General features: G+C 39.8%; 1 protein-coding gene across 3 annotated transcripts in view; it reads right to left on the bottom strand.

Annotated features, from left to right (window-relative positions):
- Positions 1-25,590, bottom strand: part of DIAPH2 (diaphanous related formin 2) — a 1,004,885-nt gene that overhangs the window by 460,615 nt on the left and 518,680 nt on the right. The gene's annotated exons all lie outside the window — the stretch shown is intronic.

The following is a 25,590-nucleotide window of genomic DNA, read 5'->3' as shown; positions in this document are numbered from 1 at the left end:
AAAAGAAAAAAAATGAATCCAGGTGGAGGAAAATACCCCAGATGCCTGGTGGGGAGGGAACATGGCCGCAGGGAAAACCAGGAACAGCTGAGGGGCACAGGCAACTTCTCTGTGTGCCCGTGCTAAACGAGGCGAGAGGCGGGAATAGGGAAAGACAGGTTAAAGAAAAGAAAAAGTAGCCCCTACCCAAAAACCAGAGGGGAGAGACTGACTGCAGGTAAGAGCACCCTGATAGTGATCCAAATCGGAGAGGAAACATTTACATAAGCTATAAATTCATATAACTTGCCCCCCCACACACACACACTTGACCAAGGCTACTTTATCTTTAAAGCCTATGACCTAGCCCATGTGTACTTTTCTGGCCCCATATTATCAATATATCACTCTGCTTTGCACACTGTTTATTTTTTTTAATTACTTCTTAATTTATTGGGTTGCCGTGGTTTGCCAAATCATACAGGTTTCAATAGAACACCATGTACCCACACATCGTGCCCCCCAACCCCAGCCCCAAGAAAAGTCTCTTTCATCTGCCGATCCCCCTCTGTCCCTCCCTCCACCCCCCTTTCCCTCAGGCCACTCTCTTGTCTGGATCTGCCTATTCTGCACCTCTGTTTTCCTGCTAATCCCTTTCTACACTGTTTCTAAGCCTTACTTACTTTTCAAGTCCAAGAAAGAGTTAAACTCAGTGGACCGTTCTCGTTATTCCCTGTACCTGGAAACCCTGACCACCACATCACAGAACTCTTTATCTTAAACAAGGTCTTATTCCTATGGTGAGTGTTTTGCCCCTTGAAAAGAAAAATAAATTTAAAGAGAGAAATGTTATCTGTAATAAAGTTTCCCCTTTCCCACTCCTCAATCAAGGCAGGTATCTGTGTCTGTATCACGCAAACATCTGGAAGACAGATACCAATCTGGGGGGAGGGATCAGGGGTCATGCCGGTTATTATTTTTTTATTGTTTTATGTCTGAAATTTTTCTATATTTACTAAATCTCCTATAATATTTTACTTTTCATAAGCAAGAAATTTTATGGCCAGAAAAATGAACCTCATTGAAAAGAAATACCTTTTCATTTTGGAAAATCAGTTAGGCACCCACCTAGGAGGCTAAGGACAGATGCAAAATCTCAAATTGTTACTTTAACCTTTCAATCCCTGCGGCACGCACTAATTTCTGGGCAGAATTAACCAGTTGTTCGGCTATAATGTTGATTTATTACAAAATGCTTTTGGAAGGCGTTATTCAGTTGGTAACAGGAACTGTGTTGGCTCATGGCTCTAAGATAAACTCAGAGTTTCTTGGCTACAAAGACTAATTAGATTGAAAAAAAAAACTTTTCTTTAACTCTGTTAAAGAAAATCAGTTATGTTGATGGAGCTAACATTTGTCGTGCAGTTTCTATAATTAAGGCACCACAATATATGATTCCAATAAAAGATTTCATAGCATAAAAAGTAGGATATGTTAATTTGAATGTTTACAACATATTTAATCAAGCTTGTACTCATCACCACCACCAGCAGCTGAAAATGCATGCACCAACCTTTAGCCCAGGGTGACTTCCAAAGCTGAGTTATGAACCCCAACTGCAACAGTTAGGTTGTAATGGAAATGCTGACAACGTTAACTAGAGCGGCACGAACAACACTGACTACAATAAAATCCTTGTTCAGATATAACTCACATAAAAAGTAAAATCCAAGGGCTCTGGAACAACAGCCCAGCACATTTAAGCCATTTTTCAACGTATTCAAAATCCATATAATTCTGTATTCCTTCCAAAGCAATACCTGATGGCATTGCAGATTTCTGAGTTTTCTCAAAATCTGTATATAGTCGTATCTCACACGACTCCCTGTGAATCCTTTTCCACTCTTCATCTTCAGCTCGTGTGAGTCCTAATAAAACTTTCATCTGAAATAAATGTTATTTTTGCCTGGCCTTGCTTTGCATTTTCAATATCTCCAGGAATGGACCTGCTCAGTGAATTCAAAGAAATAATAAAGAGCCCCGCAGATTCTGATTTGCAAAGCCCGTTCAAGTGACTCTGCATGGAAACCGTCTGTGTAAAACTAGGGAGAATATTGTTCTGCAACAGTTTAATTAGCACATTTCCCCCCTTGAATGTCAAAGGAGTGATTTCTTTTTTCTTTCATGCAAATAATAATAATAAAAAAAAAATACAGAGGAAATCAAGCGCGGGAGTCCAAAAGCAGTAGCAAGAGCAACAGTGACAGTCGCTATTTATTTTTTAATTATAGTGTGCAGGTCCTGGAGCGCTCACGCCGCTGCACTCCGCACACTCGGGTGGCTGGCAGGAAGCACCTCTGAAGAGAACAATGCTGACAAGCGACAGCGACAGCGACAGCGTTGCTGCTCTTGTCTGTAGCGGCTCCCTCAAGTCCACTTGGCACGAACTTGGAATTCAAGAACCCGGAGAATGATGCAGAATTGATTTCTCTTATATTAACTGTTTCTAGCTGCATGTGGAAATTACTTAAGGGAGATCGGGCTCTTTGTTCCCTCTGAGCTCAGATACTGGCTTATAATTTGAACAGGATAACACTGCAACATGAAGACGGTCCTAAACATCAGCCAGCACTAATCACAATCATCTCCCATTGTTTTAAGACCGTAGAAAACCAGAGGATAAAATAAAGATGATTAACTGATTATGGTTGTTAGAGAAGCAAGACAAAAAAAATAAAAAGTTATTTATAGATATACATTCCTTTTCATATATAATAAATTGTAAACGTGATTTACTCATACAAGGCTGGTGAGAGAGACAGACCATTCTGCTGTGATTAATAGCCGCAGAAAATTAATTTAGATTTTGCAAAATATTTGAACATCACAAGCTTTTATTGCCACATTAAGGCTTGGCATATACTTTTTTGTGCTAACTACTGTAAATAACAGCTAATCTTAGAGAAAGGATTAGTTTGAAAAATAGAAATGCAGCTAGAACACAAAATACAAATACGCTAAATGCTTGACCCTGCTACACACGTGCTTTGAAATTTGATCTGGCAGAATAAATAAATACCTCTTTATATTTCCTTCCAAACTTAATTGGTGACATTGAATCTGAAATACTAGTTAGTTCCAGAAATTGTATTTACTCTGGAGTGTTGGTGGTATGATACGGCTGATGCTAAAAGAGAAGTCCACGTAGGAAATCCTCTGCATTTTGAAAAACAGATACGGGCAATTTCAAGTGATAACACACGTTGTTTAGATGCAGTTCCTGCATACATACATTCCTCCTGTTTCTGCAACCTTCCTACCCATTGTGGCTTCCTCATCTACCCCTCACGTCACACCCCCAAATCCAATGAATATTTAGGTTCTCCGTTTTCCCAAAAATTCTCCTTTCCTTTTCCGGTCCCAATGCTACAGCTTCTCAGCTACGGCAAAGAGATCCCAGATCTTGAAAGACTTGATATTATTATAAAATAAGATTTGAGTACATCATGAACGGGTTCCAACTGTGTTTGTGAATCTGTTTTTTTTTTAATTCTCAAGGCTAAGAAATACATTTCTGTCTGAATATCAGTTCCCAGCCTGTTTACTTTTTACTGCGATGACAATGTGGAAAGTTCTGTAACCTGCATTGGTGCTTTTGTTCAACAGTGACAAAGGACAAAGGCATCAAAATTTAAAAGTCAGTGATCCCTTTTCACAAAATCCTCTCTAGGAGGGGACAATATAAACCATATGATACTTCCGGTGCTGGACCAAGGGTAATACAAGATTAGTTGGTTATCTACATCCAGATGCAGATTACTAGGCACATAATTGAATTTCATTCTTCTGGGTTTATTTTTGGTAAACAGTACCTCTCAAGGAGAGTGACTCGCTGGCCAGGCATCTGGCTCACTGTTTTCTGGAAGAACGGCCATCTCACTTCATCATTAGTAATGCTGGAACGCTGCAAACTTGCTGCCCTCTGCCACGTGGCAATGTCGGCAGGCTTTAGATGCCCCACCTGTCATTACCACAAACAGTCGCTTACTTGCTGCAGGACCTGCACCTATGTTTAAACCGCATCCATTTCCTGAAATTACCTGCCTGTTTTAAATCCTATCAGAACATTTTAGTGCATGCAAACGTGATCAGAATAGAAACACACACATGAGGCTTCCCTTTAGGAAAAGCTGCCGGTTAGAAGTAGGTATTTTGAGTGTTGAAGGGACTTTTAATATTACAAAAATATGGTGAGGAGTTCAAACCATAAAACACTTAGGAGGAAACAGGGAAAGCTCCTTGATACTGAACTTGGCAATGTTATTTTGGATTTGACATCAAAAGCACAGGCAACAAAAGCAAAAATCAACAAGTGGGACTACATTAAATGTGAAATCTTCTGCACAAGAGAGGCAGCTTATAAAATAGGGAAAGTATTTACAAACAATATATTGGATAATGGGTTACCATGTAAAATATATAAAAAACTCATACAATACAATAGCAAAAAACAAACAAAGAAACAAACAATCCAATTAAAACATGGGCAAAAGATCCAGACATTCCTCTGAAGAAGACATACATGGCTAACTGGTGTATGACAAAGCACTTAACATCACTAGTCATCAGGAAATGCCAATCAAAACCACAATCAGATACCAACTCACACCTGTCTGGATGAATAGTAGCAAAAAATCAAAAGATACCAAGTGTTTCCAAGGATGTGGAGAAAGGTAACCTTCATGCACTATTATGGGAAATGTAAATTGGCACAACCGCTATGGAAAAACAGTATGAATGTTCCTAAAAAAAAATTAAAATAGAATAACCACGTGTGGAAGAATCAAAGTGTCCATCAATAGATGAGTGGATAACAAAAATTATATTTATATAAAACAATATTATTCATACTTAAGAAAGAAATAAATCCTGCTATTTGCAACTTGGACAAATAGAGGATATTATGTTAAGTAAAATAAGTCAGACATAGGAAGACAAACACTGCATGATCTCACTTATATGTGCACTCTAAAAAAGTTAAATTCATAGTAAGAGCACAAAGTGGTAGAGTCTTTTTTTTTCTTTTTTTTTACTGAAGTTGGAAACGGGGAGCTAGAGTCTTAACGCCACAAATATGGTATCTGTTTTCCTTAATAAATTTATCTTAAGAATTTCAATATGCTCAGTGTTTTGATTAGAAGTTATTGGAAGCAGAGCTTAACAAAATAAATAAAAATAATCTTATATATTAAAAATATAAGAATTTAAATTTTGTGTGTCTGTGTGTGTGTGTGTGTGTGTGTGTGTATTTTTCTGAAGCTGGAAACGGGGAGGCAGTCAGACAGACTCCCGCATGCGCCAGACTGGGATCCACCCGGCATGCCCACCAGGGGCGATGCTCTGCCCATCCGGGGCGTCGCTCTGTCGCGACCAGAGCCACTCTAGCGCCTGGGGCAGAGGCCAAGGAGCCATCCCCAGTGCCTGGGCCATCTTTTGCTCCAATGGAGCCTCGGCTGCAGGAGGGAAAGAAAGAGACAGAGAGGAAGGAAAGAGGGAGGGGTGGAGAAGCAGATGAGTGCCTCTCCTGTGTGCCCTGGCCAGGAATCGAACCCGGGACTTCCGCACGCCAGGCCGACGCTCTACCACTGAGCCAACCGGCCAGGGCCGAATTTAAATTTTTTTAATTTCTTGATTTTAGAGAGGGAGAGAAGCATTAATTTGTTGTTTCATTTATTTATGCAGTCATTGATTGATTCTTGTATGTGCCCTGACCTTTATTTATTGTTTGTTTATTTATTTAATTTATTGATTTTAGTCAGAGAGGAAGTAGGGAGAGATAGAAAAGGAGAGAGAGAGAGAGAGAGAGAGAGAGAGAGAGAGAGAGAGAGAGAGAGAAACAGGAACATCAATCTGTTCCTGTATGTGCTCTGACTGGGAATTGAACCGGCAACCTCTGCGCTTCAGGATGAGCTCTAACCAACTGAGCTACCCAGCCAGGGCTAAAAACATAACATCTTGTAGGTGATAAATCTTTGCACACTAGCAGATTCTTTCAAACCCAGGACAACACATATTATTTCATGTGTGTGAATCTCCAATTAACTATATATGGATTTTTATGATGGTCAAGAATTTATAGAAAGTAGTAGGTAAATTTCAGGGCTTACATATACCCATACATTCACCCGTGTTATATGTGTGCGATTTTCTGCATGTATCTGTACATGAGTACATTACTATTTTTTCCTTAAAACAAAGGCTCCTTCATAGATAATACAAATGACATACTATATGCAGAACAGAACAACATCTGGTGCACTGGTTTAATAGAGCATATCTAAAAGTTGTACTTATCACTATTTTTTACAGTTTCAATCAAATTTAATTCTTCTACACCTTGGAAGGGCCCAAGGCACTTTATACTCTCTCAGTTGGGTGTTCTTCAACTCACTTAAAAGTAGCCTATTGGGCTCTGGCCAGATAGCTCAGTATGCGCAGAGGTTGCCGGTTCAATCCCCTGTCAGGGCACATTTAGGAACGAATTGATGTTCTTCTCTCTCTCTCTCTCTCTCTCTCTCTTGCTCTTTTCCTCTCTCTAAAATACATAAAATAAACAAACAAAATAGTCTATTTGAGAAAAAAGTAGCCTATTGGTTGCCTGAATCCCTACCTCCAGGATTTTCAGTATTTCAGCCTCTTGCCTTCCCTATATCGCCCGTCTCCCTTTTTCAGTGCTCTTACCCACACACATGGATTTCAGTCCTAACCGTGTGCTAATCACTTTCACATGTCTATCTCTAGCCCCAATATCACCCTAAACTAACAGATTCTGTATTCATCTGCCTGTTTAACATCACTATTTTCATATCTAATAGGCATGTGAAACTTATGTACAAAACTGAGCTCCCGATGCTCCCAACTCCTAAACCTGGTCCTTCTACTGTGTGCCCAACTTCAATTGAGAGCAAATTCATCTTTTTTCAGTTGCCGTGGTTACAACCTTAGGAGTAACTGTTGAAGAAGTCATACTGTCACACTTTTCATCCTATTTCTCAGCAACGGCAGTCGGCTTATGTTTAAAAAAAAAAACACAGTCTACTTTTCATAACCTCCCCCCCCCAGTCACCCTCACCACTGTCACCCTCACTCTCTTCACTTGATCAACTTCATTAATCTTCTGATATTCCTCTACTCCTGCCCTATTACAGTCCATTTCTCCACATGGCAGCATGGATGATTTTTTTTTTATTGATTGATTTTAGAGACATAGAGAGAGAAAGGGACGGAGAGAGGGAGCGATGTGAGAGGGATAAGAGGGATAGAGAGGGAGGGAGGATGGTAGGGAGGGAGAGGAGAGGAGAGGAGAGGAGAGAGAGAGAGAGAGAGAGAGAGAGAGAGAGAGAGAGACATTCATTTTTTGTTCCCCTTAGTCGGTGCATTCATTAGTCGATTCTTGTATGTGCCCTGCCTGGAGATTGAAGGCACAACTTTGGTTCTTCAGGACGACGCTCTAATGAGCAACCAGGCCAGGGCCCCTGAATGAGTCTTTTAAACATAAGTCAGATCTCATTACTCCTATCATTTCAACCTGCTCATGGTTTCCCATCACACTCTGAATGAAAGCCAATGTCTGTTCCAGAGCGTTTGGTCCTACATCCTCTCATCCTTGGCCACGCCTCCAACCTCTCCCAACCACGTTCTCCCTCACTCACCGTGATCTAGACACATCGGGTCCCTCAAATACTTTATTGCATATAGAAAACTCAGTCTTTTGAATTAGGTGTTTCCATTGCTTGGAACGTCCTTCACTGAGATACAAATATGACTTTTTACTTCAGTTTAATCAAGTTTCTGGTCAAACATTTCCATAATGAGGACTCCCTGCCCACTATATGTAATAATAGCGCCCTCTGGCTTCCCCTATTCTATTACCTTGCTTTATTTTTCCTTATAACACTTATGACTGAATGGAATTATATTGTATTTGTGTTTCCTCCTTCCATGAAAACGAGCATTTTTTTTTATTCACTATTGTAGTCCAAGTGCAAACAATGGTGCCAAGTGCACAAGTCCTCAATATTTATTTGTTCAGGAGATGAGTAAATAAATACTTGAGTTGCCATGATCAGTTAGATTTCAAAATTATTTGAAATTTATAAATATAAATACACAGGTCTTCATTAAAAAATTGCATTTCTGCAAATTTGCCAGTTTGCTGAAATATATCTGTAACTCTGGTCAAAAGCCACAGTGATTCTGTGGCCATTCACAGACACACACGTGTGCAGGGTGCCAACTTGGAGTTTTTCCAGGCCCATGTTTCCAGCTGAGGTCAAACAAGCTGACACTCTGACTTCCTGTTTTAGCTCACACACTAGAAATGATTGTCCTTCAGATCTTGGAGTTGCCTTGTTTTGTTTTGTTTTTTAATTGGGGTACATTTTTGGGTGATCTTACTTTTTAAAATGATCAAGTATAGTACTAAAGTGCTGTCTAGTGTTCCTATGAGTAAGAAAAGTTGTAATGTGCCTGACACAGAGAATATGTGGGTGGATCGGGCTTCATTCAGGCATGAGTCACAGTGCTGTTGGCTGTGCGTTCAATGTTAATGAATCAACCATGTATATTAAATAAGGCGTCTTAAAACAGACATGCATAGAAAATGGTTATGTTATGACTGGTTGATGAAAATATTGTGACCAGAGACTCACAGGAACCTGCCCCCATTTTCTTTCCCACGCGATGACTCAGTATTCGCTGATTCAACACTAATGGTGACTTGCAAATGTGCTGTCTGCGCCACACAGAAGCTATTAAAGACACAGTACGGTACTGACAGCAAATATTGCCATCGGGTACATTGTGATTAATGTCATCTTACTGTCCATAATTTTATTTACATTTATTGTATTTGCATTTGCCATGTCATTAAAGTGCATTAAGACTTGATTTTGGGCCCTGGCTGGCTGGCTTAGGACAAACCCGGGTTCGATTCCTGGTCAGGGCACATAAGAGGAGTGACCATCTGCTTCACTCCTCTCCCCCTCCCCCTTCTCTCTCTTTTCCCCTCCCACAGCCAGTGGCTCAATTGGTCTGAGCATTGGCCTTGGGCACTGAGGATAACTCAGTTGATTCAAGCATTGGCCCCAGACAGGCATTACTGGGTGGATCCTGGTTGGGGTACATGCAGGAGTCTGTCTTTCTATCTCCTCTGCTCTCAGTTCAAAAACAAGGTTGGATTTTGCTCAAAATTTGCAAATTTGCTCAAAATATATTATATGTACATTCTCTGATTCGTTTTATTATTTCCTTTCCTGCTTTCCTATTTGGGATATTTTTAATTATTTACTATTATAAATAATGTCACAATGAAATTCTTATATGTAATTCTTAGGGCCCATTTCTAATCATCTTCTTAGCACAAAATAAAAGTTTACAATAAGTTTGAGGCTCTTGATATATTTTGCTCTCCAAAAATTTGAAGTTATCATACACTTAGACCATTAACACCTAAGTATCTCCATTACACGAACTGTCCCAGCACTGAATTTCAGATGGAGCTTGCTTTTACCCGCTGCCCACCCAATAGTTGAAAAATTGCATCTCATTGCTTATGTGGATTTCTTTCACTATGGATGAGGTTAGATATTTTTACAATGCTTTTCTTCTGACGATGTTCTGTCCATGGGTCATTGCACAGGTAAGGGTGAAGACTCATTAATAAATTTTTAAGTAAGCTGGAATATAAACCGAGGCAATTAACAAAAATGTTTGACATAACTCATTTTTCTTTGAATAACACCTAGTCAGGGTGTTTTCTGATACTAAAAGATGTTATGAATAAAATGCACAAATTAATTTAAAGTACAGACATACTTCCATGGAACAGGTTGCTGAAGAAAAGTGACATGTTTTAATAAAGGAATCCAAATGTACATACAATTCAGGGCCCACAAGTCCTTTTCCTGTTCAATAAACATGTGTCTAGTTAATGTCTATGTCCTTCGGGAAGAGTGGCCAATGGGGATAGTTATTCTTTTTTCATTGTGACAGGGTGTGTTAACTATTCTTTGCAGACATGTAGAAGCAAACAGCAATGAAATAAAACTTTTAATTCAAACAATGCCATTTTAAAATACCAATTTATTGTAGTTTCACAGTAAATCAATAAGGGTTTGTATTTGTATGTCATTGGGTTTTTCCAATTATAATAATTAATGTTCCCACTGAAATACAGAATTTACCAAGATTTATATTGCTTTCTCAGTTTCTTTTAAATTTATGAATATACTGACTGATGATGGGGCAGTGGATAGAGCCTCGACCCATAGCACCCAGGTTGCTGGTTCAAAATCCAATGTTACCAAGTCAAGGCATGTGTGGGAAGCAATCAGTGCACACTTATGTGGAGCAATAAGTTGATTCCCCCCCCCATCTCTTCCTCTCTCAAAAAAAATTCAAAAAAATTATGAATATAATTTTGTTATTCTATAGCACTCTCAACTCTCTTTTTGGTAATAATCTCGGTGAAAACAACAGGGGATAGAGAAGTAGCAACAGCTTAGCTCTCATTACTGTGTAACCTTAAGCACTTTACTTACTGTTCCTGAGACTCAAGCCCCTTTCCTAAAAAAAACACGCCTAAAACAGTGCCTGGCACATAGTAACTCTTTATAAATGGCAATGGTTATTATTATCACTATTAGGTGTTAGGAAAAATGCATAATTAAGTGAATAAACAATAGCCACCATAACAGGAGACCTGAGCTTTCTGCCACAGAAGCAAGTAGTATTCATTTCTTTCAAATGCACATCAAAAATGCTTTATTATCAATTTGGTTAGTGATTATAATATTTATAATGCATGTCCTTTTCATTTTCCCCTAAACATTTATTATTAATTATGTAGAACAATTAAAAATTATATGCTTTTCCTTTTCTTCCATGTTTATACATACTAAGGAAAAATGATAATTTAACAAAATAAGAGACTGGAACTTTGCCAATCAACTCTTGAATGTGAAATGATGATTATGCCACAAAATTTACACATGTCACTCAAAATAAGATGAGCCTTTGCGATCATACTTGTAGAGTATTATTTCTAAAAGACTACAAGATGGCAAAGGTAAAATAAAATGTAAGGAAAATACAATTAATAACATACTACAGTCTTTCAGAGAGCTTTATGATTTAACAAGTGAATTTTCACCTTCATTTAAAAAATGGTACTGAACAAACTAACAAAAACCTGATCAAAGTCATCTGGAATAAACATCATGTTAGCTTGAATAATAAACCATTATTTATGTATAATACCTTTCTTCTAAGGCATTTCCATGCTGAATATGTAACTTTAGTATTATAATCACTGGAAGAATAAGTAGGCTAAACATGACCATGTCTACTTTTCAAATTAAGAAATGTTATTGTACAAATTAGGATACAGGCACTGACAGTTTAAATGGCCAAACTATGATTTGACAAGTAGGTAGTAACAAAGTTGAAACTAGACGAGATAAGTTATGATTTTCATCATTGACATCTTATTTCCAGCATGTTTCTTTAAAATATGACCATACCAGAATCCTTTGCCACAGAGCTACTAGCTTCCAATAAGACTCAGTGCTTTAATTTTATTATTATTATCTTGTTTGTTTGTTTATTTATTTCTTTATTTATTTAGTGAGAGGAGGGGAGATAGAGAGGCAGATTCCCGTATGCGCCCCAACTGGGATCCACCCAGCAACCCATGCCTGGGGTGATGCTCAGACCAACTGAACTATCCTCAGAGACAACGGAGCCACAGGCTCCCACAGGGGAGGAGGGAGAGAAAGGAGAGGTAGAGGGGGAGAGAAGCAGATGATTGCTTCTCCTGTGTGCCCTCATTGAACCCAGGACATCTGCATGACGGGCCAATGCTCTATCCATTGAGTCAACTAGCCAGAGCTTCCCTTCATTATTTTAATAAATATTTGAGTAAAAATGTAATCTCCATTCTGCCTGTTTACATAAAAATCCCATTAAGGAATCTGAGTCATATGAAAGTGACACAAGTAAATATTATATTTGTTATTTACTAATTTACCTCAAAAACTTGTAGAACCAGTATTCTGGGAAAAGACTCCAATTAAATTTTAAAAAATCACACCAGTAGCATAGCCCCCTTTGACTTGCTCCTTGTGTTCAAGCCACGTTTGAAATGTGTAAAAAGTGGAGAGTGGAAGCAATTGCGTAGGTTGCTGTGATACTGTTCTAATAATCTGCTGAAATCCCTGACCCCTACCTCCCTAACCCTTGCTGGTCCTTAGAGATGACTCCATCAAAAGGGTTCCTAGTGGGAAAAACTGCAGTAACGGTAAAGAAATTGATTGCCAGAGTCCACCCACATTTCTCTAGTGGTACAAGGGCTTCTCCACTCAGAGCATGAGCTAACTCTGCTGTGACTGCTATGGCAGCAGAGAGCGGGCTCTTTCTTCATTTCTGTTCTTCCCACATCCCTTACGCTCCCTTCTCCATCTCAATGTTAACACTCAACGTCAGTCCTTTCATTTCTTGTATCAAATACGTCGTGACTTCTACTTCAGAAGTCAATCCAGTTATGGCATCTGATGTATGAATAGTCACTTTTCAACTAATGAGCTTGAATCCACAATGAGATAAAACTGAACAAGCCCTGGCCAGATAGCTCAGTTGGTTATCGTATCATCCTGAAGCACAGAGGTCGCCGGTTCGATCCCCAGTCAGGGCACATACAGAAACAAAGAGATGTTTCTCTTTCTCTCCCCCCCCTTTTCTCTCTTTCTAAAATCATTAAAATAAACAATTTTTAAAAAACTAAGCAATATTCTCACACATCCTATTTCCTGACATTGAAGCAAAGATGTGGTGATAACAATGATAACAGTGACAGACTTGGTGAAAATTTTAACTCAGGATATGCTCAGGACATGTTAGGATTCAATGCTATACAAGACAGAGTAATATTGATAACAACTATAGAAAGATCACCCTGAATGTTTACACAGTCTAGATGTAGTTAGAAGGTTTTTTTCCTTCCTTATTTTTTAATACTACAGTACACTCATCTATTCTTAGACTAAAAGATACTTTGACAAAATCCTTAAGTGGCATACTATTTGTTGAGAAATAATTATTATTTACAATAACATCAGATCAACTCTGACAACAAATATTCATACAAGTGTGATTATAACTAAGCACCAGTTAAAATATGAAGACCTTTTGAATTAAAATGCAGTAACTTTCTCACTTTTTATAAGACATAGCCTATTTGAAAAATTTAAATGCTGGCTTTTAAAGAATGCATTATTGAACCATGCAGACCCTGTGCCCCAGGGGACCAGTAGAACAGATCTTTGCGGACTAAACACACCCATGAAACCAGCGTCCACCTCAAGACACTGTAGCGACCAGCACCCAGGAAGCCCTCACACAATCCTTTCCCCTTATTACCCACCCCATGATTAACAGTTATACTGATTTCTAACATGACAGATTAGTTTTATTTTATTAATTTTTTTTTTTACTTTTATCAATCTTTACAGAGGAAAGAGAGTGAGAGGAGAGACAGAGAGAGAGACAGAGAGAGAGACAGAGAGGGAGAAGAGGGAGGGAGGAGCAGGAAGCATCAACTCCCATATGTGCCTTGACCAGGCAAGCCCAGGGTTTTGAACCGGCAACCTCAGCATTCCAGGTCGACGCTTTATCCACTGCACCACCACAGCTCAGGCCTAAAGATTTTTAAGACATTATTTTAGAGAGAGGAAAGAGAGCAAGAGAGAGAGAGAGAGAGAGAAGGAGGAAGGACAGGAAGCATCAACTCCCATATGTGCCTTGGCTATGCAAGCCCAGGGTTTTGAACCAGTGACCTTAGTGTTCCAGGTCGATGCTTTATCTACTACACCAGGACAGGTCAGACAGATTAGTTTTAAAGAACACTATTTAAATACCTGGTTTGGGCCTTGGCCGGTTGGCTCAGTGGTAGAGCGTCGGCCTGGCGTGCAGAAGTCCTGGGTTCGATTCCCGTCCAGAGCACACAGGAGAAGCGCCCATTTGCTTCTCCACCCCTCCCCCTCTCCTTCCTCTCTCTCTCTTTCCCTCTCGCAGCTGAGGCTCCACTGGAGCAAAGAAGTCCCGGGCGCTGGGAATGGCTCCTTGGCCTCTGCCCCAGGCGCTAGACTGGCTCTGGTCGAAACAGAGCGATGCCCCGGAGGGGCAGAGCATCGCCCCCTGGTGGGCGTGCCGGGTGGATCCCGGTCGGGCTCATGCGGGAGTCTGTCTGACTGTCTCTCCCCGTTTACAGCTTCAGAAAAAAAAATACAAAAAAAAAAAATACCTGGTTTGCTACTTCTTGCTCAACGTGTCAGAAATTGAAATTATATATCTGCAAATGTATGTTAGTCCATTTAAGTACCCAGTGTAGGGTTAAATCAAGACAGTGACAAGGGTGAGCCTGATGTTCAGTAAGCATTTCCTGAGCTGAGCTTACTACTATCCCAGCCTTATGTCAGATGTTGCCCTAAAACAGAAGACAAATGGCATCATATGCTATGTCAGAGAGCATCACGCAGGGATGTGACCATAGTCATGGAAATGCTTATATTGGAATGCAAGAGCTTGCCAGATCAACTCCCAAAGTAAGACGTGCAATGGAGTGCCTTAGGCCAGGAAGGAAGAGAGAGACCGTGTAAAGCCAGAACATTTGGGGAAGTCTTTATCAAGGGAGAGATTTGAGCTGGGACTTCAAAACTATACTAAGGGCCATATATATTTTTTACATAATATGAAAAAATGCTCAATTTCATTAGCTATAAGGGAAATAAAAATTAAAACCAGAATGAGTTATCACCTCACACTTGTTAGAATGACTTATCTGAAAGACAAGTAACAACAAGTTTTGGAGAGGTTGTGAAGAAAAATGAACCCTTGTAACTGTTGGTGGGAATGTAAATTGGGACAGCTACTAGAGAAACCAGTATGGAGGTTCCTCAAATAATTTTAGAGAAAAGCTACCATATGACCCAGCTATCCCTCTTCTGAGTATCCTAAAATCTGAGAGACAGTTATTCATAAAGATATATAAACCTCTGTTCACTGTTGCATTACTCAGGGTGGCCAAGACATCAAATGACCTAATTGTCCTTTGATGTATGACTAAATAAAAAAGATATGGAACATATACACAATGGAATATGACTCAGCCATAAGAAATGATGAAATACTGACATTTGCTACACCACGGATGGATCTTGAAAATACTGTGCTAAGCAAAATAAGTCAGACGGAAATAAATAAGTACCATATGAATTCATTCATATGTGGAATTTAAAACAGAAAATAACAAACAAAACAACCCCCTCAAAAGCCCCCAAAACAAAAAAAAAAAAAGTCTCACAGACACAGACAACAGAATGGTGGATATCAAAGGAGAAGTGGGGGGTTGAAGAGAGTAAAGGTCAAATATATGGTGACGGAGGGAGACTTGACTTGGACGGGTGAACACACAATGCAGTATGCAGATGATGCATTATAGAATTGTACACCTGATATTTATGTAATCTTATAAACCAATGTCATCTCAATAAATTTAATTAAAAAATTTTAAAGATACTTAGGGTTGAAAAGTGCTGAGGGAAGGGGTGGCATTTCAGTTTGGGAAACGTTCAGATACCTAGGCTCTGAGATAGCCAGGGCAGCGGCGTGAGATAGAAAGCTATGTGCAAAAATGCCTAGCAGAAAGGGCCTGGGGAAGCAAAAGCCAAGGCGCCCTGACAAAGGCCTATGTGAGTCTAGAAAAAAAGGCTGATTCAATTACATCTTTTGGGGGGAGGCAGAAGGGACAGAGATGAGAAGCATCAACTCATAGTTCCGGCACCTTAGTTGTTCATTGATTGCTTTCTCATATGTGCCTTGATGGGGGGGGGACTCCAGCTGAGCCAGTAACCCCTTGCTCAAGCGAGCAACCTTGGGCTCAAGCCAGCGAACCCATGCTCAAGCTGGTGAGCCCGCGCTCAAGCCAGTGACCTTTGATTTCAAGCCAGCGACCTTAGACTTCAAGCCAGTGACCTTTGGGCTCAAGCCAGAGATTTGGCAGTCATGGTTATGATCCCACTGTCAGCGATCTCGGGGTTTCAAACCTGGGTCCTCAGTGTCCCAGGCTGACACTTTATCTACTGCACTCAATTATATCTTAATAAAGCTGTTTAATTTTTTTAATTATAAAGAAAAAAAAAGGATAACTCTAGAGTGAAGGAGACTGACAAATAACACCTTAATCGAATGATCAAAGTTAGTATCACCAGTAATGAGACAAAGTGAAATTGTGCACCATCAGATAGGATGTAACGAGAATAACAGAGCATGATTACTGGATGTTTCCAGATTGACAGAGACTAAAGGGATATGAAAAGTAACTGTAAAACTTGATGACTGGGTCATTTTGGACATTTGGGGGACAACTGGCAAATTTTGAATGTTAGTAATCAAATAGTTGGAATGTATCAGTGTTAATTTCTTAATTTGGATGGCTGTATTGTAGATGCATAGAAAAACATCTTCATAAGAAAAACATAGTAAAGTATTCAAGGTGATAGAATATCATGTTAGCACCTTATTTTTAAATGGTTCAGAGGGGAAGAAAAGTTTTTTATACTGTAAAAAACAATTAATTTATGTTGAAACATTTTATTCCAATCCAACTGGCCATGGTCTCTGCTTACTTTCACAGTTAACTGAAGATACTGGTGTTTTCTACAGTTTCCTCTAGAAATAAAAATGAATTGGAATGCTTAAATACATTATGAATTGAAAAAACTGGTTGGGCCATGGCCAGAGAGCTTGGTTGGTTAGAGCATCACCCTGATATGTGAAGGTTGCCAGTTCAATCCCTGGGTAGGAAACATACAGGAACAGATTGGTGTTTCTCTCTCTGTTCCTTCCTTTCTAAAATCAATAAAGAAATTTTTAAAAATTATATCTTAAAAAAAAAAAAACACTGGGTAGTAATAACTAGATTACTAACCACCAAGAAAGCATGACTCTCTTTTCTAAGTCCTCTTGACATTTCAGATTGAAAAGGTATTTTTTATACATGTTGTAGACCTCTTATGGTTTCCACTATTTTTAAACAATTCAGTGTTTTAAAAAATAATACGGGGCCCTGGCCGGTTGGCTCAGTGGTAGAGCGTCAGCCTGGCGTGCAGAAGTCCCGGGTTAGATTCCCGGCCAGGGCACACAGGAGAAGCGCCCATTTGCTTCTCCACCCCTCCCCTTCTCCTTCCTCTCTGTCTCTCTTTTCCCCTCCCGCAGCTGAGGCTCCATTGGAGCAAAAGATGGCCCGGGCGCTGGGGATGGCTCCTTGGCCTCTGCCCCAGGTGCTAGAGTGGCTCTGGTCGCAACAGAACGATGCCCCAGAGGGGCAGAGCATTGCCCCCTGGTGGGCAGAGTGTCGCCCCCTGGTGGGCGTGCCGAGTGGATCCCGGTCGGATGCATGCGGGAGTCTGTCTGACTGTCTCTCCCCGTTTCCAGCTTCAGAAAAAGAAAAAAAAAATAATAATACGGTTGACTTGGTAAGAGTAAGGAACAAAGAAGTATAAAAAACTAGAAAATGTATGAGTTTGATTCCCTAAAACAATATTCCTTTAAATTCTATAAGATATTTATAGTGTTGACATAATAAATACTTTTTGCTAAATAAACTAAATTCTAAATTATTTTTTAACAGTATGCATAAAAAAGTCCAAGGAAGCTAAATAAAGAATTTAAATTTTTTATTAAAATGATGTAATGGTAAGATATGTACTCAGTTTAACTCAGACTGTTAACTTTTAAGGAACATCAATGCTATTGGTGTTTTGTCTCATCAGTATATTGTCGTTCTGCAGTTCCAAAAAGTTAAACAGAAACTCGGAGTTTACATCTTGCTAGGTAATCATACAGTTTAATACTTTCTCATATCTTGGGTGCTATGAGTCACTGAACATTAAATGCTCTAAAAAGAGTAGGATTTTGTTCTACAGCTCAAAGATTTTTCAAGAAAACCAATAGTGGACAATATGAAGGTAATTTTTTTCAGGCATTAGAATAAAAGATAGAAGTTTCCATAGTTGGTTCGATATTACATTGCAACAGACAGTTGGCTACCATTAGTTCCCAAGAGTCTTTTAATCCTTACTGTTCACCACAAACCTTTAAGGTGTGGTGGTTCCCAAAAGTTTAGGTACTCTCTATTACTAACTTGATTGTTTCCAATTTTAACTTTCTCCTTGAAAGAAGTAAAATATGGACCAGGAAGTAAGTCCTACTGTCCCCTTTAGTCTAACTCATCTTATTTTTCCTCTCATATTTAGAGCAAACAGCAATTTTCAGGTTGTTAGACTCTATTTGTCAATATCCCACAATGTCTTATTATGAAATATGCCTGCTGCACTAAAATTATATGCAAAGATTCAACTTAATAGGCCCTGGCAGGTTGGCTCAGTGGTAGAGAGTGGTCCAGGCATGTGGATGTCTCAGATTTGATTCTCGGTCAGGGCACACAGGAGAAGCAATCATCTGCTTCTTCATCCCTTCCCTTCCACCCCCCTCTTCCCTCCTGCAGCCCTGGCTCGATTAGAGTGAGTTGGCCACGGGTGCTGAAGATGGCTCCATGGCCTCCACCTCAGGTGATAAGAAGAGCTCAGTTAAAGATGGCCCGGGCGCTGGGAATGGCTCCTTGGCCTCTGCCCCAGGTGCTAGAGTGGCTCTGGTCGCAACAGAGTGACACCCCGGAGGGGCAGAGCATCGCCCCCTGGTGGGCAGAGCGTTGCCCCCTGGTGGGCGTGCCGGGTGGATCCCGGTCGGGCACATGTGGGAGTCTGACTGTCTCTCCCCGTTTCCAGCTTCGGAAAAATACAAAAAAAAAAAAAAAAAGAAGAGCTCAGTTGCTGAGCAACGAAGCAAGGGCCCCAGATAGGCAGAACATCTCCCCCTACTGGTCTTTCTAGGTGGATCACAGTCAGGGTACATACAGGGGTCTGTCTCTGCCCTCCCTGCTTTCACTAAAATAAAAAAATAATTAAAAAGAAAAAAAGATTTAACCTAATAAACATTTATTGATCCTTTACCTCTCCCTGAGCTGTTGTGCTAGCACTGAGATGACAGTGACAAGTGGGGCATATTTCTTGTCATGGAGGAACTCAAACTAGGAGGTACACAGAGAAGGAAACAATTAAATAAAAAATGACAATGTGTTATGTACTATGTCACTAATAAGGCTAACACGTTATTGTGACATGAGGAAAAGAGAGGTTGATTGTGTCAAAATGGGGCTAGCAACCCTGTGGACCACTCCAGAGAGCAAGGAGCATTAACACTCCGGGAAGCCTTTTATTTGGTCAGCATGCACTTTCTACATGTTTTCCAATATGTGAGCATAATTTCTCCATTGCATATTTTAGACCCCAGAGGAAGCAATAATGGAGCTGAACTATATCTTAAAAAACAACTCCAGACGAGGTCTGCCTATTGTCCTGGCCTCCCCACCCAGCTACGCGCTTCCCTCATCACTCTGGGCCTCAGTTTCTCCACCTGCAAAGTGATGAACTCGGAATAAATGCCACCATATTCTGTCCCTTTTAGCAAGGACGCGATGATTTCAACAGTTTCTGCCAGCTCTGGAGTTTCAGAAAAAGTCGTTTTGGTTTTTTTTTTTTTTTTTTTTTCATCCTCCCTGACCTTGGTGCTCTGTTGTTATATCCATTTATCTTTTTCTTTACTTCATACACCTTTCCCTATAATATTGCCTGCAATCTGAACTCTCGTCATTATCAAGACTATGAATATGTCGGAATGAATAAATAGGTAATCAGAGTTACTTATTACAACATGAAAAGATGGCAAATACCAGAGGCCGAGTTGGTCATTGCAATTTATCATAATTGATTTATTTCAAAAGAAATCAACACTGTTTAGAAGAAACTGAACCAGCTTTTATTTTGTGGGACGGCACTAATTTAACCGTAGTGGAATTATGAAAAACCTTAGGATTAATAGTGCCTTCAAATACGTTAATATAATTTTTCCCTGTTGAGTGGAATAGTTTTAATTAAGCTTTACTAACCCCTTTGGTTTAATCCCTGGAGCCGACCTATAAAACACTAGAGGTTTTAAATCAAACCGTAAAAATCCTCAAAGCTCTAAGTTAAAGTGGTAGCCACAGGGGAGGGGAAAACAATAAAGGATTTATAAAATATGTCTAGTAAACTAGCAGTGCTTTACACAAGATATAGCTCTGTATCTATTAAATATAATATGTATACACACATATAATCTTTAAAATTAATCATTGGGGGAAAAGTAATTGTGGTTCATCAAAAATATTTTCAATATTTTAAAGGCATCGGGGTCTCTATAGCAACCAGTTCTTCCCTCTCTAAAGGCTCATTGGTATGTCAAACATGAAGGAGAGGACCTGCAGATTTATAATTTAACCTACAACAAAATGACCAGAGCAAGATTACTTTACTAATTACACTGATAATAAAACTACATTGTGCTATTTGATTCGGAACCTCAGAAGGGCTCTGAGAATATCTGTTTAGAAGCAAGGCAGGCATGCTCCCCCACACCCGAGCTGGTTGCCTCCCCCATCCCTGAAATAATAGCGAAATAGATAAATAAACAAGTGAAATCAAACCAAAACAAAACCACTCCATCATTCTTCAGGAGAGACTTCATAAATTTCTCCCACCCAAGTACCCCTAATGGAAGGGAAGATTGAACACGTACCCTTAGGGATCTATAACTAGTTTGAAATTTCTTTGAAGTCATATGTTTTATTTTAAAATTTCATGTGGATTTTGCATTCCACCCCATAATATATATCTGTTTTAATGGAAAAGTGATGTGTTTTCTCCCGACATCTTTGAATTGCAGAGTTCCAGGAAAATAAGCTAAGTGTGTGCCACAGCTTTGCATCTTCCAAGACGCGCACGGTTTTAGAAGCTTAGTTTTACCAGGAAATAAAGGCAATTGCAACACAAATTTTCTCACGGATCTCACATATTTCCTTCCTTCCGTTTTCCTTTTGCTTCTAAGTCATTTTTCTTCCTTTGCCAGTTAATCTGAGACCTAGGACTTCAGAACCAAACTGAAATAAATGTGTTATTTGCTATACGAGACAGGAAAGATTCTAACACTATCAAAATAAGAACTTGGGTCCTGATAATTCAAAGACATCGAAAAAAAGGTGTTAGTCGCCATGCAACTGTTCTTTAACATTGAGTTAGAGTCCCATCGTTAACTAAATTAGTTATATAGCCCTTTAGCTTGAAAAAACAGGTACGGTTTTCGGTTTTGTTTGTAAAGGTGATCATTTCACAAGATTAGCAAGTACAATGAATTATATAATGTTGATCTCTTTTTGTTTGCTGGTGGACGGTGAATAAGATGCACACGGTGCAGAAGCTGACAGATGAGACTGAACAGGACTGAAATGTACATTAAGCAAACAAGGTAAATTAGACTCAAACACCAAGAGAAAGTATCTAACCACAAATAAAAGACTACTGGCTTGACCTTTCGTCACGTTTTTGTATTTTTCCTGCAGACTAAATTCAAATGAGTAGCAAACTATTACGGGGTGGGGAGAATAAAAGGAAATCGATTCTGAACAGTGATTTGACAAGCGGCAGTCAGCTGTTTTAGCTGAGATTTCCTGGCAAGGGAGGCAGCATGCAGTCGTACATAGAGAAAGGAATAAAAACGGCTCAAGAGAAAATACAGCCGGGCACACTGAAATGAAAGAGAGGAGAAAATAAAAGAGGGATGCATGCAGGCAAAATGTGCTTAAGAACTTTCAGAGTTTAGAACTCGGAGAATTTCACAGGGAAAGAAAAAGATCTAGTGAAAATAACTTGAGAATGGGATTGCTGCATCCCAGAGAGCGATGTAGGAAGAGGATTTCTGGCAACAGGCTTTTGAGTACACTGGCAGGAAGAATACACAGAAGCAGAAATCATCAAAATACAGCAGACAGATTGGTCTCTTGAAATGGACAGGGAGGAAGAAGTTGGTTATATTGTAAAAGAAAGATATGAAAGGATTGACCAGAAGCCCAGACACAGGAACTGAATGTATTACATACTTAGCTGAGACTGGAGGAACTATCGGAACCCTTGTGATTATGATTATTCCCTTGAAACAAAGCGATATCAACGGCTACACTATTTACTACCACGTGCATCAATTACTGTCACAACTACTAATAATAAATATAGCAGTAGCCTTGCTTGTGGTGGGGCAGTGAATAGAGTGTCGACATGGAATGCTGAGGTCGCCGGTTTGAAACCCTCGGCTTGCCTGGTCAAGGCACATACGAGAAGCAATGAGTGAACAAGTAAAGTGAAACAACTATGATCTTGCTCATTACCCCTTCCCATCCTCCATCTCTAAAATAAATAAATAAAATCTTAAAAAAAAAATAGCAGCATAGCAACAACTGCAGTTAAGTGCCAAGCCTTTGACTATATGTGTTCAGCATATTAATTAGTTTTTTACTGTTACTTTGTTACTGTCATTTCCATTTTATTTATTTATTTATTTTTCTTTTTTTAAGTGAAAGGAAGGGAGATAGACAGACTCCTGCATGTGCCCTGACTGGGATCCACCCGGCAAACCCTGTCTGGGGCTGATGCTCGAATCAACTGAGCTATCTTCAGTGCTCAGGGCTGAGACACTCTAACAACCAAGCCACTGGCTGTGGGACGAAAACATAGAGAGAAAGGGGAGAGGGAGAGGAAGAGAAGCAGACAGTTGCTTCTCATGTGTATCCTGACTGGGAAATGAACCGGGGACGGGCTGATGCTCTATCCAGTGAGCCATCAGACAGCGCTGTCATTTTCAATTTACAGATGAGGAAACCAGAACATGTAAGTTAAAATTACTAGTTCAAGGTTATAGAACTGATAAGAAATAGAGCTGGGATTAGAACTTTATAATACCTAATTTAAAAGGCTATGCCATATAGGCTGCCATCATCAACAGCCATAGCAGCTCAAAGCCTGTACAATATGATACAGATACATATATAGATAACAGGTATTTAGAGTAAAAAATCAAAGCTTATATAATATATACTTTTAAATTAAGTAAAAGGCAGGGAGGCAGAGACAGACTCTCACATACCCTCTGACTGGGATCCACCTGGCAAACCCACTAGGGGCTGATGCTCTGCCCATCTGGGGCGATTGCTCTGTTGCTTGGCAACCAAGCTATGCTAGCGCCTGACATGAGGCCATTGAGCCTCAGCACCTGGGACCATTTTTGCTCAAATCATTCAAGCCATGGCTGTGGGATGGGAAAGAAGAGAGAGAGGTGTGAGATAAAGGGAGAAGCAGATGGGCGATTCTCCTCTGTGCCCTGACCAGGAATAGAACCCGTGACTTCACAGGCCAGGCCGATGCTCCACTGCTGAGCTAACCAGCCAGAGCCTATAATCTTCATTCTTCATTCCAGAGTTCATTAGACTTCTTTCAGATCATTTTGGCTAAAAATAAGTTGATCAGATATATTCATATAAAGTATCCTTTGAAAAAATACTTAAAAAATTTGTAAAATTGACAGATAATTTTATGTAAACATATCCTGGATATGCTTCCCCTGAAAATCTTTCCTATATTGAATCTACACATTAAAGAAATAAAATTTAGAGAAAAACTCTGGTCGAGGGCAATGAAAAAGTAATAATAGCCTGGAAATATTCTAATTTCACAATGATATTTTTGGTGACACTTTGCATGTTTCAAATTATAATACACATTTTTAAAATATTACTATTATTACATAATAGTTATGTTAGTAAATATGACTCTAGTCACAAAGGTGTGTTTATAAATTTCAGGACCAAAATATAAAAATTCTTTAGAAAAACAATTGATAGAAAGCTGCTATTATGGTTGTAGTGAATATAATTATCCTTCGGATTATAAAATATTTTCATACAAAAGAAAGCAAATAGTCCCATGAAGCCATAGTTTTGCTTCAAGTGTTATTCTGGTTCTTGGACTGCAAAATGCAACACACTGGACTCAAGTAAAGAAATATGTTGAGGATTTGGTTGGCAAGACCAGACCAGCAGAGACAACCACAAACAATATTACACAAAGAGTTTTATAGACACACGTTCATCTCCTTCGAAGGACAAAAACTGGTTTATCTGGATTGTTAGAAATCTGTGAAATGCATATGCTTCTGAGTCTTTTCTTTTTTTAAGCGAGAAAGAGATAGATAGGAAGGCAGAGATATAAGAAGCATAAATTCTTTGTTGTGGTTCCTTAGTTGTTCAATGATTGTTTTCTCATATGTGCCTTGACTGGGGGAGCTCCAGCCGAGCCAATGACCTTTTGCTCAAGCCAATGACCTAGGGCCCAAACCAGCGACCATGGGCTCAAGCCAGCAACTTTGGGCTCAACCCAGTGACCACGGGGTCATATCTATGATCCCGTGCTCAAGCAGGTGAGCCCATGCTCAAACCTGATGAGCCTGCGCATAAGCTGGCAAAGTGGAGTCTCAAACCTGGGTCTTCAGCATCCCAGGTCAATGGTCTATCCACTGCACCACTGCCTAGTCAGGATACTTTTGAGTCTTTACTGAAAATCCTCAGTTACAGAAAAACATATTTTCTACAGTGCAATTTCATATACAAGATTTATGGCATACTTGAGAGAAAATGTACTTCAAATCCATACAATCTCACCTTCAAGAAATGTTTCCTTAACCTCCTTTCTTTCACTTGCCAACTTCTCACTGGAGTAGACAATGCTCAGTAACCAACAAAGCGGATTAACTCAAATTACAACCTAAGAGACATTGTTGACCCCATCTTGTGTTACTCCCTGGTGCCAACTTCTGCCCATTCTAGTCCTTTATTGTATTTATTTATTTTTGTGACAGAGACAAAGAGAGGCAGCAAGAGGGACAGGCAGGGACAGACAGAGAGGAAGGGAAGGAGATGAGAAGCATCAATTCTTCGTTGCATCAATTCTTCGTTGCAGCACCTTAGTTGTTCATTGATTGCTTTCTCATATGTGCCTTGACCATGGGGCTACAGCAGACTGAGTAACTCCTTGCTCAAGCCAGCGACCTTGGGCTTCAAGCCAGCGACCATGGGGTCATGTCTATGATCCCACGCTCAATCCCGCGACCCTGTGCTCAAGCCGGTGACCTTGGAGTTTCAAACCTGGGTCCTCCCCATCCCAGGCCCATTCTAGTCCTTCAATGATGCCCCTGCTGCCACCACATGAAGACCAGACTGCTTAGAATAACCCAAGGATCTCTGAGAGAACCCCACCTTACTGCTCCCCCTCAGAGTCTACCACCCTCTCCTATCCTGACACATTCTGCCATTGGGCCTGCTCATACTGTTTGCTTTCTGCAAAACACGCCCTTTGCATGTCTATAAATACCCTACTGTCAGGCTTCACCCTGTTGGCCTCTTCCAGGAAGCCTTCCCTTACCTAACCATTCAGAAGTACTTTCCCATGTAAAATATAGTACATAACCTTTTTGCATAGCACTTCTCACATTCATCCTCGTTTTATAAATTTACTT

This window comes from Saccopteryx bilineata, chromosome X (assembly GCF_036850765.1).
Source record: "Saccopteryx bilineata isolate mSacBil1 chromosome X, mSacBil1_pri_phased_curated, whole genome shotgun sequence".
NCBI lineage: Eukaryota > Metazoa > Chordata > Mammalia > Chiroptera > Emballonuridae > Saccopteryx > Saccopteryx bilineata.
Note: the sequence above shows the minus strand (reverse complement) of the source record. Positions and strands in the feature narration are given on the sequence as shown.